The 12,128-nt window shown below is 43.6% G+C and overlaps 1 protein-coding gene across 1 annotated transcript in view; it reads right to left on the reverse strand.

Moving 5' to 3' along the window:
- ppp2r3a (protein phosphatase 2, regulatory subunit B'', alpha) overlaps positions 1-8,828 on the reverse strand; it is a 143,002-nt gene extending 134,174 nt beyond the window's left edge. The window contains exon 1 of the mRNA XM_060897933.1: positions 8,724-8,828. The gene's annotated coding sequence lies outside the window, so the exon portion shown is untranslated. The remainder of the gene's footprint in view (positions 1-8,723) is intronic.
- Positions 8,829-12,128: the final 3,300 nt, after the last annotated feature.

Raw genomic sequence — 12,128 nt, forward strand, 5'->3', positions numbered from 1 at the left:
CTTCTGAAGGGTGTCGTGACTGAAAAAAGGTTGAGAAATGCTGCCTTAAGACACTGATTCGCTTATTAAGAGACTGAGTCAATTCTTAAAACACTAATACACTCATTAAGACACTGATTCAATCCTTAAGAAACCAATTCAATCATTAAGATACTGATTCACTCATTAAGACACTGATTCAATCATTAAGATACTGATTCACTCATTAAGACACTGATTCAATCATTAAGATACTGATTCAATCATTAAGATACTGATTCACTCATTAAGACACTGATTCAATCATTAAAATACTGATTCACTCATTAAGACACTGATTCAATCCTTAAGACACCAATTCAATCATTAAGATACTGATTCACTCATTAAGACACTGATTCAATCATTAAGATACTGATTCACTCATTAAAACACTGATTCAATCCTTAAGACACTGATTCAATCATTAAGACACTGATTCACTCATTAAGACACTGATTCAATCCTTAAGACACTGATTCAATCATTAAGACACTGATTCAATCATTAAGATACTGATTCACTCATTAAGACACTGATTCAATCCTTAAGACACTGACTCAATCATTAAGATACTGATTCGATCATTAAGATACTGATTCACTCATTAAGACACTGATTCAATCCTTAAGACACTGATTCAATCATTAAGATACTGATTCACTCATTAAGATGCTGATTCAATCCTTAAGACACTGATTCACTCATTAAGATACTTATTCACTCATTAAGACACTGATTCAATCATTAAGACACTGTTTCACTCCTTAAGACACTGATTCTATCATTAAGATACTGATTCACTCCTTAAGACACTGATTCAATCATTAAGATACTGATTCACTCATTAAGACACTGATTCAATCATTAAGATACTGATTCACTCATTAAGATGCTGATTCAATCCTTAAGACACTGATTCAATCATTAAAATACTGATTCACTCATTAAGATACTGATTCAATCTTTAAGACACTGATTCACTCATTAAGATGCTGATTCAATCCTTAAGACGCTGATTCACTCCTTAAGACACTGATTCAATCATTAAGATACTAATTCACTCATTAAAACACTGATTCAATCCTTAAGACACTGATTCAATCATTAAGACACTGATTCACTCATTAAGACACTGATTCAATCCTTAAGACGCTGATTCAATCATTAAGACACTGATTCAATCATTAAGATAGTGATTCACTCATTAAGACACTGATTCACTCATTAAGATACTGATTCACTCATTAAGACACTGATTCAATCCTGAAGACACTGACTCAATCATTAAGATACTGATTCGATCATTAAGACACTGATTCACTCATTAAGACACTGATTCCATCCTTAAGACACTGATTCAATCATTAAGATACTGATTCACTCATTAAGATGCTGATTCAATCCTTAAGACACTGATTCACTCATTAAGATACTGATTCACTCATTAAGACACTGATTCAATCATTAAGACACTGTTTCACTCCTTAAGACACTGATTCAATCATTAAGATACTGATTCACTCATTAAGACACTGATTCAATCATTAAGATACTGATTCACTCCTTAAGACACTGATTCAATCATTAAGATACTGATTCACTCATTAAGATGCTGATTCAATCCTTAAGACACTGATTCAATCATTAAGACACTGATTCAATCATTAAGATACTGATTCACTCATTAAGATACTGATTTGCTCATTAAGACACTGATTCAATCTTTAAGACACTGATTCACTCATTAAGATGCTGATTCAATCCTTAAGACGCTGATTCACTCCTTAAGACACTGATTCAATCATTAAGATACTGATTCACTCATAAAGATGCTGATTCAATCCTTAAGACACTGATTCAATCATTAAGATACTGATTCAATCATTAAGACACTGATTCACTCATTAAGACACTGATTCCATCCTTAAGACACTGATTCAATCATTAAGATACTGATTCAATCATTAAGACACTGATTCAATCATTAAGATACTGATTCAATTATTAAGACACTGATTCAATCATTAAGATACTGATTCACTCATTAAGATGTTGATTCAATCCTTAAGACTCTGAGTCAATCATTAAGATACTGATTCAGTCCTTAAGACACTGATTCACTCATTAAGATGCTGATTCAATCCTTAAGACACTGATTCAATCATTAAAATACTGATTCACTCATTAAGATACTGATTTGCTCATTAAGACACTGATTCAATCTTTAAGACACTGATTCACTCATTAAGATGCTGATTCAATCCTTAAGACGCTGATTCACTCCTTAAGACACTGATTCAATCATTAAGATACTGATTCACTCATAAAGATGCTGATTCAATCCTTAAGACACTGATTCAATCATTAAGATACTGATTAAATCATTAAGACACTGATTCAATCATTAAGATACTGATTCAATCCTTAAGACACTGATTCAATCATTAAGATACTGATTCACTCATTAAGATGCTGATTCAATCCTTAAGACTCTGATTCAATCATTAAGACACTGATTCAATCCTTAAGACACTGATTCAATCATTAAGATACTGATTCACTCATTAAGATGCTGATTCAATCCTTAAGACTCTGATTCAATCATTAAGATACTGATTCATTCCTTAAGACACTGATTCAATCATTAAGATACCGATTCACTCATTAAGATGCTGATTCAATCCTTAAGACACTGATTCAATCATTAAGACACTGATTCAATCCTTAAGACACTGATTCAATCATTAAGATACTGATTCAATCATTAAGACACTGATTCAATCATTAAGATACTGATTCACTCATTAAGACACTGATTCAATCATTAAGATACTGATTCAATCATTAAGATACTGATTCACTCATTAAGACACTGATTCAATCATTAAGACACTGATTCACTCATTAAGATAATGATTCAATCATTAAGATACTGATTCAATCATTAAGATACTGATTCACTCATTAAGACACTGATTCAATCATTAAGACACTGATTCACTCATTAAGACACTGATTCAATCATTAAGATACTGATTCAATCATTAAGATACTGATTCACTCATTAAGACACTGATTCAATCATTAAGATACTGATTCACTCATTAAGATACTGATTCACTCATTAAGACACTGATTCAATCATTAAGATACTGATTCACTCATTAAGACACTGATTCACTCATTAAGATACTGATTCACTCATTAAGATACTGATTCAATCCTTAAGACACTGATTCAATCATTAAGATACTGATTCACTCATTAAGACACTCATTCAATCCTTAAGACACTGATTCAATTCTTCAGATACTGATTCACTTGTTATGACACTGATTCAATCCTTTAGACACTGATTCACTCATTAAGACACTGATTCACTTGTTAAGACACTGATTCACTCGTTAAGACACTGATTCACTTGTTAAGACACTGATTCACTCGTTAAGACACTGATTCACTCGTTAAGACACTGTTTCACTTTTTGAGACACTAATTCAATCCTTAAGACACTGATTCACTCATTCACACACTGATTCAATCATTAAGATACTGATTCACTCATTAAGATACTGATTCACTTATTAAGACACTGATTCAATCATTAAGATACTGATTCACTCATTAAGACACTAATTGATTCATTTATTATTTACTCCCTGCTTCACTTGTTCCTTGCACGTTTAAGCTCTCATTCACTCATTTACTCCATGATTCAATCTTTCAGTCTCTGATTCACTCGTTTTTTCTAGGATTACCTCGTTAACTCCATGACTCACTAGCTTTATGAGTCATTCTTTTTCATTTTCTTCAATTTATTCCATGATTGTCATTAACTCCCTGATTCACTCCTTTATTCCACAAGTCTCTGAAATCGCTGATTCACTAATTTTCTGATTCATTCGTTTTGATTTACCTTGCATTTTTCCCCCAATTTTAGTGCGCTTTCTTCTCATCTGACATTGTGTCCATACGTGCATCTCAGTGGCTTTGAAGCCCAGCTATATCCTCTCGCTCATTTTTAGCAACATTAATGCTGTTTTTCACACGTTCCAGTCTGATTTTTTGCAGACTGATTGTTGTAGCCCTGGAAGCAAAAGACAAACATATATATACACACACACACACACACACACATGTATATAAGATCCACAGAGCTTTGCATGCAGTCATGTCGTGACTCACACACTCCAGCAGAGTTAAAAGGTAAAAGAAGAAGGAGGAAGGTCCGACTCAGCAGCCAGACGTCTCGTTAAACCAACAGCTGCAGGTTCGGATTAACAAGGAACGGAGGCCGTGTCTCAAACCACACGCTATTGTACTACAGAGTGCATTAAAGCAACACTGCATAATAGAGTATACTACAAGAGGCAAGGCTCTGTGTGTGTGTGTGTGTGTGTGTGTGTGTGTGTGTGTGTGTGTGTGTGAGAGGACTGAGAGCAGCTGAGATTCATGCTGAACTCAACACGCTCTGTTTCCTGACAACACGGCATGCCTCAGGCCTGACCTCTGACCCTTATCAAGCAGCAGCACTCCAAAGATGCACCGGGTTACAGGGTCAAACCCGGACACTACATAGAAACATGTTCTCTGAGGACACATGCCATGATGCCAAAATAACCACGTGCCAAAGATGACTGTCCGTACGTCTCCTTATTTCCTAATTAATATTAGTATTTATTCACCATTTAAGATTGATAGTGAACTGCATCGAAATCAGTGAATCTGGTGACCCTGATTCTCCACAACCTCCTGTTTTAAACCAAACCTAATCAAGAAATTTGACGTACAATGTGGTATGAAAATCTCAAATCTGACAAGAGAATACTGATGATATCTGATCATTCTCCTGTCCAACCAGAGACTCCTTCTGTCAGGTGTGCTTTTCCCAACCTGGGCCTTCTTCTGTCCAAGCCTTGGCTTTTCCCAAACTGCAGGTTCTTTGATCTATAGTGGTGCTTGAAAGTTTGTGAACCCTTTAGAATTTTCTATATTTCTGCATAAACATGACCTAAAACATCATCAGATTTTCACACAAGTCCTAAAAGTAGATAAAGAGAACCCAGTTAAACAAATGAGACAAAAATATTATACTTGGTCATTTATTTATTGAGGAAAATGATCCAATATTACATATCTGTGGGTGGCAAAAGTATGTGAACCTCTAGGATTAGCAGTTAATTTGATGGTGAAATTAGAGTCAGGTGTTTTCAATCAATGGGATGACAATCAGGTGTGAGTGGGCACCCTGTTTTATTTAAAGAACAGGGATCTATCAAAGTCTGATCTTCACAACACATGTTTGTGGAAGTGTATCATGGCACGAACAAAGGAGATTTCTGAGGAGCTCAGAAAAAGCGTTGTTGATGCTCATCAGGCTGGAAAAGGTTACAAAACCATCTCTAAAGAGTTTGGACTCCACCAATCCACAGTCAGACAGATTATGTACAAATGGAGGAGATTCAAGACCATTGTTACCCTCCCCAGGAGTGGTCGACCAACAAAGATCACTCCAAGAGCAAGGCGTGTAATAGTCGGCGAGGTCACAAAGGACCCCAGGGTAACTTCTAAGCAACTGAAGGCCTCTCTCACATTGGCTAATGTTAATGTTCATGAGTCCACCATCAGGAGAACACTGAACAACAATGGTGTGCATGGCAGGGTTGCAAGGAGAAGCCACTGCTCTCCAAAAAGAACATTGCTGCTCATCTGCAGTTTGCTAAAGATCATGTGGACAAGCCAGAAGGCTATTGGAAAAATGTTTTGTGGACAGATGAGACCAAAATAGAATTTTTTGGTTGAAATGAGAAGCGTTATGTTTGGAGAAAGGAAAACACTGCATTCCAGCATAAGAACCTTATCCCATCTGTGAAACATGGTGGTGGTAGTATCATGGTTTGGGCCTGTTTTGCTACATCTGGGCCAGGACAGCTTGCCATCATTGATGGAACAATGAATTCTGAATTATACCAGCAAATTCTAAAGGAAAATGTCAGGACATCTGTCCATGAACTGAATCTCAAGAGAAGGTGGGTCATGCAGCAAGACAACAACCCTAAGCACACAAGTCGTTCTACCAAAGAATGGTTAAAGAAGAATAAAGTTAATGTTTTGGAATGGCCAAGTCAAAGTCCTGACCTTAATCCAATGGAAATGTTGTGGGAGGACCTGAAGCGAGCAGTTCATGTGAGGAAACCCACCAACATCCCAGAGTTGAAGCTGTTCTGTACGGAGGAACGGGCTAAAATTCCTCCAAGCCGGTGTGCAGGACTGATCAACAGTTACCGCAAACGTTTAGTTGCAGTTATTGCTGCACAAGGGGGTCACACCAGATACTGAAAGCAAAGGGTCACATACTTTTGCCACTCACAGATGTGTAATATTGGATCATTTTCCTCAATAAATAAATGACCAAGTATAACATTTTTGTCTCCTTTGTTTAACTGGATTGTCTTTATCTACTTTTAGGACTTGTGTGAAAATCTGATGATGTTTTAGGTCATATTTATGCAGAAATATAGAAAATTCTAAAGGGTTCACAAACTTTCAAGCACCACTATAGCCTCAAACCTCTTACCCAAGCTGAAGCTGGAACTTCTTCTATATAACATGAACTTCTTGTGTCCAACTTGGGGCTCGTGTCCAACTGGTAATTTGTTCTGTCCACCCTGGGGCTCCTCATGTCCACCAAACACTTCACATGTCCATCATGGGACTTCTAATATCCACATTAGGACTTCTTCTGTCCATCCTGGAGCTTCTAATGTTCACTAAAGCATGTCTCATATCCATGCTGCAGCTTCTTTTGCCCAATTTAGGAGCTTCATGTCTCAGCTGGTGTTTTAAACAGCCTGGGGCTTCTTCTGTCCAACACACGTGTTTCTTTTTCGTCCTGATTCTAGACTTTAGCCATCTTGGGGATTTTGGGTCCTGAGAGCCTCAGTGCTCCTCCTCTGTCCTACCCGGAGCTCACTGAACCCCAGCCCTATCTGGAGCTCACTGAACCCCAGCCTTACCTGGAGCTCACCGAACCCCAGCCCTACCTGGAGCTCACCGAACCCCAGCCCTACCTGGAGCTCACCGAACCCCAGCCTTACCTGGAGCTCACCGAACCCCAGCCCTACCTGGAGCTCACCGAACCCCAGCCCTACCTGGAGCTCAGCGAACCCCAGCCCTACCTGGACTCACCGAACCCCAGCCCTTCCTGGAGCTCAGCGAACCCCAGCCCTACCTGGAGCTCACCGAACCCCAGCCCTACCTGGAGCTCACCGAACCCCAGCCCTACCTGGAGCTCACCGAACCCCAGCCTTACCTGGAGCTCACCGAACCCCAGCCCTACCTGGAGCTCACCGAACCCCAGCCTTACCTGGAGCTCACCGAACCCCAGCCCTACCTGGAGCTCACCGAACCCCAGCCTTACCTGAAGCTCACCGAACCCCAGCCTTACCTGGAGCTCACCGAACCCCAGCCCTACCTGGAGCTCACCGAACCCCAGCCTTACCTGGAGCTCACCGAACCCCAGCCCTACCTGGAGCTCACCGAACCCCAGCCCTACCTGGAGCTCACCGAACCCCAGCCTTACCTGGAGCTCACCGAACCCCAGCCCTACCTGGAGCTCACCGAACCCCAGCCTTACCTGGAGCTCACCGAACCCCAGCCCTACCTGGAGCTCACCGAACCCCAGCCTTACCTGGACTCACCGAACCCCAGCCCTACCTGGAGCTCACCGAACCCCAGCCTTACCTGGACTCACCGAACCCCAGCCCAAGACTCTGTGTTTGGGGCTTCGGTGGAGGATTTTTTTTGTTTTTCTGTAAACTTTTCCGCACAAAATTAACAACAACAAAAATATACACTACAAAATATTCTCTTACAGACACACACACACACCTCACACACACACCTCACACACACACCTCACACATCTGATCTTTAAATCAATCCGCCCGGTTGGTGTGTGTTTTCTGGTCACGCAGTAGAACCGCATTAAACCCGAACCGCATTAAACCCGAACTCACACCGCACAGCGGATTCATGATGACACGCGGGCGGATCCAGACTTCCTCAGCAGTCACTAATGCTACACTTCCATTACACTCTCTCACACACTCACACTCACACACACACACACACACACTCTCTCACACACTCTCTCTCACACACTCTCTCACACACACTCTCTCTCTCACACACACAATCTCTCTTTCACACACTCTCTCTCTCTCTCTCTCTCTCACACTCACACACACTCTCACACTCTCTCACACACACAATCTCTCTTTCACACACACACACACACTCTCTCTCTCACACACACACACACACACACACACACTCTCTCACACACTCTCACATACTCAGACACACACTCTCACACACACACACACACTCTCTCTCTCTCTCTCTCTCTCTCTCTCACACACACACACACACACTCTCACACACAGACACACTCTCACACTCTCTCTCACACACACACACACACACACACTCTCACACTCTCTCTCACATTCTCTCTCTCTCTCACACACACACACACACACACAGCCGCTACAGTGGAGCACGCGCAGTACCGAACAAATGCTGAGAAACAGTGAAATCTGTAAACACACACACACACACTCACTCTCTCTCTCTCTCTCTCTCTCTCTCACACACACACACACTCTCACACACTCTCTCTCTCTCTCTCTCTCACTGACCGGGACTCGGCGGCTCTGCTGCAGTTTCTCTCCCGGTTTATCGCAGAATCCGCAACGACACACTTTCACTAACCAACAGCAGAGAAAAGACCGAGACAGAAGAGAAGAGAGGAGAAGAGAAGAGAACAGCACCGCCTCACCGCGGGGAGACAGAGAGAGCACAGAGCCACAGCCAGAAACACACACACAGATGGAGAGACAGACAGACGTACAGAGTGAGAGACAGATAGACAGAGAGAGTCAGTGAGAAACAGAGACAGACAGATGGAGAGATAGACAGATACAGACAGACAGACAGACAGACAGAAGCGAAGCAGGTGTGAACCGATGTGATAAATTCATTACAGTCCGATCTAATCTGAGACGCGCGTGACGTCCTGCAGTGTAATATTGTACAATAAGATCACATCATTTATTCCGAGTGAAAACCTGGACCGACACTGCGACCTGAAACTTTAATATCTCATTTTCATTCTGCTTTATCAAAATATCTAGCAGAAACTCACTCATGCACTTTACTGTGACATAACTATGACCTGGGGCGGAGCTAATTTGATTGACAAGTCATACAAACTTCTCCTGAAACACATTCGTATTAGTGAAAAAATGCCTCAAGAACAGCATGCTGTATAATGTTTTAGTGACTCGTTAGCAGCCAATGACCTCAAGTCAGTCAATAAAAACAGGAATTACAGCAGAGTGGATTAAACTCAGATTTACACAGAACGCAGCTCTGGTACAGGAGAATAAATCCGGAATATCTGCGACAGTGCTGCTGGGTGGATGAGTAACGAATAACACACTGTGTGTGGAGCTGGAAGAGGAAAATATTCAATTCCTGGATGGTGTGATGAAGTTACTCTCATCACCTCAGAGTTGATTATCTTCCGATAACACCACATCCCCAAATGTTTTATTCCTCGTAGATCACAGCAATTTACCAACAATGCATTTATTCATCTCATCTCATTTTCTTCTGCTTATCCGGGGCCAGGTTGCGGAGGCAGCAGTCTGAGCATGGAAGCCCAAACTTCCCTTTCCCCAGACACCTCGGCCAGCTCTTTGGGAAGAACACCGAGGCGTTCCCAGGCCAGCCGAGAGACATAGTCCTGGGTCTTCCCCGGGGCCTCCTCCCCAGGGAGGCGTCCAGGAGGCATCTGAAAGAGATGCCTGAGCCACCTCAGCTGATTCCTCTCAATGTGGAGGAGCAGCGGCTCTACTCCGACCTCCTCCCAAGTGACTGTGCTTCTCACCCTAAGGGAGCGCCCAGCCACCCTGCGAAGGAAACTCATTTCGGCTGCTTGTATCCGCGATCTTGTTCTTTCGGTCATTACCCAAAGCTCATGACCATAAGTGAGAGTCGGAACGTAGATTTACCGATAAATCGAGAGCTTTGCCTTTTGGCTCAGCTCCTTCTTCACCACGACAGACCAGTAAAGTGACCACATCACTGTGGAGGCTGCACCGATCCACCTGTCATTCTCACGCTCCATCCTTCCCTCACTCGTGAACAAGATCCCAAGATACTTAAACTCCTCCACTTGAGGCAGGACTTCTCCACCAACCTGAAGAGGGCAAGCCACCCTTTTCCAGTCGAGAACCATGGCCTCAGACTTGGAGGTGCTGATTCTCATCCCAGGTGCTTCACACTCGACTGCAAACCGCCCCAGTGCATGCTGAAGATCCTGGTTTGAAGAAGCCAACAGGGCAACATTATCCGCAAAAAGCAGAGATGAAATCCTGTGGTTCCCAAACAGGATTCCCTCCGGCTCCTGGCTGCACCTAGAAATTCTGTCCATAAAAATTATGAACAGAACCGGTGACAAAGGGCAGCCCTGCTGGAGTCCAACATGCACTGGGAACAGGTCTGACTTACTGCCGGCAATGCGAACCAGACTCCTGCTCCGTTTGTACAGGGACCAGACAGCCCTTAGCAAAGAGCCCCGAACCCCATACTCCCGAAGCACCCCCCACAGGATACCATGAGGAACATGGTCGAATGCCTTCTCCAGATCCACAAAGCACATGTGGACTGGTTGGGCAAACTCCCATGAACCCTTGAGCACCCTATGAAGGGTATAGAGCTGGTCCAGTGTTTAACAACCAGGACGAAAACCGCATTGTTCCTCCTGGATCCGAGGTTCGACTATTGGCCGAATTCTCCTCTCCAGTACCCTGGAGTAAACCTTCCAGGGGAGTCTGAGAAGTGTGATTCCCCTATAATTGGAGCACACTCTCCGGTCCCCTTTCTTAAAAAAAAAGGGACCACCACCCCGGTCTGCCACTCCCGAGGCACTGTCCCCAACCGCCATGCGATGTTGCAGAGGCGTGTCAGCCAAGACAGCCCCACAACATCCAGAGACTTAAGATACTCAGAGCGGATCTCATCCACCCCCGGTGCCTTGCCACCAAGGAGCTTGCAAACCACCTCAGTGACTTCGGCTTGTGTAATGGACAAGTCCACCTCTGAATCATCAGCCTCTGTTTCCTCAATGGAAGACGTGACAGTGGGATTGAGGAGATTCTCGAAGTATTCCTTCCACTGCCCGACAATATCCCCAGTCGAGGTCAACAGCTCCCCAACCGCACTGTAAACAGTGTTGGCAGAGTACTGCTTCCCCCTCCTGAGGCGCCGGACAGTTTGCCAGAATTTCCTCGAGGCCGACCAATAGTCCTCCTCCATGGCCTCACCGAACTCCTCCCAGTTCCGAGTTTTTGCCTCCACAACTGCCCGAGCTGCAGCACGCCTGGCCTGCCGATACCTGTCAGCTGCCTCAGGAGTCCCGGAGGCCAACATAGCCTGATAGGACTCCTTCTTCAGCTTGACGGCATCCCTTACTTCCGGTGTCCACCACCGGGTTCGGGGATTGCCGCCACGACAGGCACCGGAGACCTTGCAGCCACAGCTCTGAACAGCCGCGTCAACAATGGAGGCAGAGAACATGGTCCACTCAGACTCAATGTCCCCCGCCTCCCTCAGAAGCTGGGAGAAGCTCTCCCGGAGGTGGGAGTTAAAGACCTCCCTGAAAGAGTGCTCGGCCAGACGTTCCCAGCAGACCCTCACCATACGTTTGGGCCTGCAAGGTCTTCCGGCTTCCTCCTCCACCAGTGGATCCAACACACCACCAGGTGGTGATCAGTTGACAGTTCAGCCCCTCTCTTCCTCTGAGTGTCCAAGACATAGGGCCGGAGATCAGATGGAAACGACAACAAAGTCGATCATCGACCTCCAACCTAAGGTGTCTTGGTGCCACATGCACTTATGGACATCCCTATGCTCGAACATGGTGTTCATTATGGACAAACCATGACTAGCACAGAAGTCCAATAACAAAGCACCACTTGGGTTCAGATCGGAGAGGCCGCTCCTCCCAATCACGCCCCTCCAGGTGTCACTGTCATTGC

The sequence above is a fragment of the Neoarius graeffei genome, chromosome 17, assembly GCF_027579695.1.
Source record: "Neoarius graeffei isolate fNeoGra1 chromosome 17, fNeoGra1.pri, whole genome shotgun sequence".
NCBI lineage: Eukaryota > Metazoa > Chordata > Actinopteri > Siluriformes > Ariidae > Neoarius > Neoarius graeffei.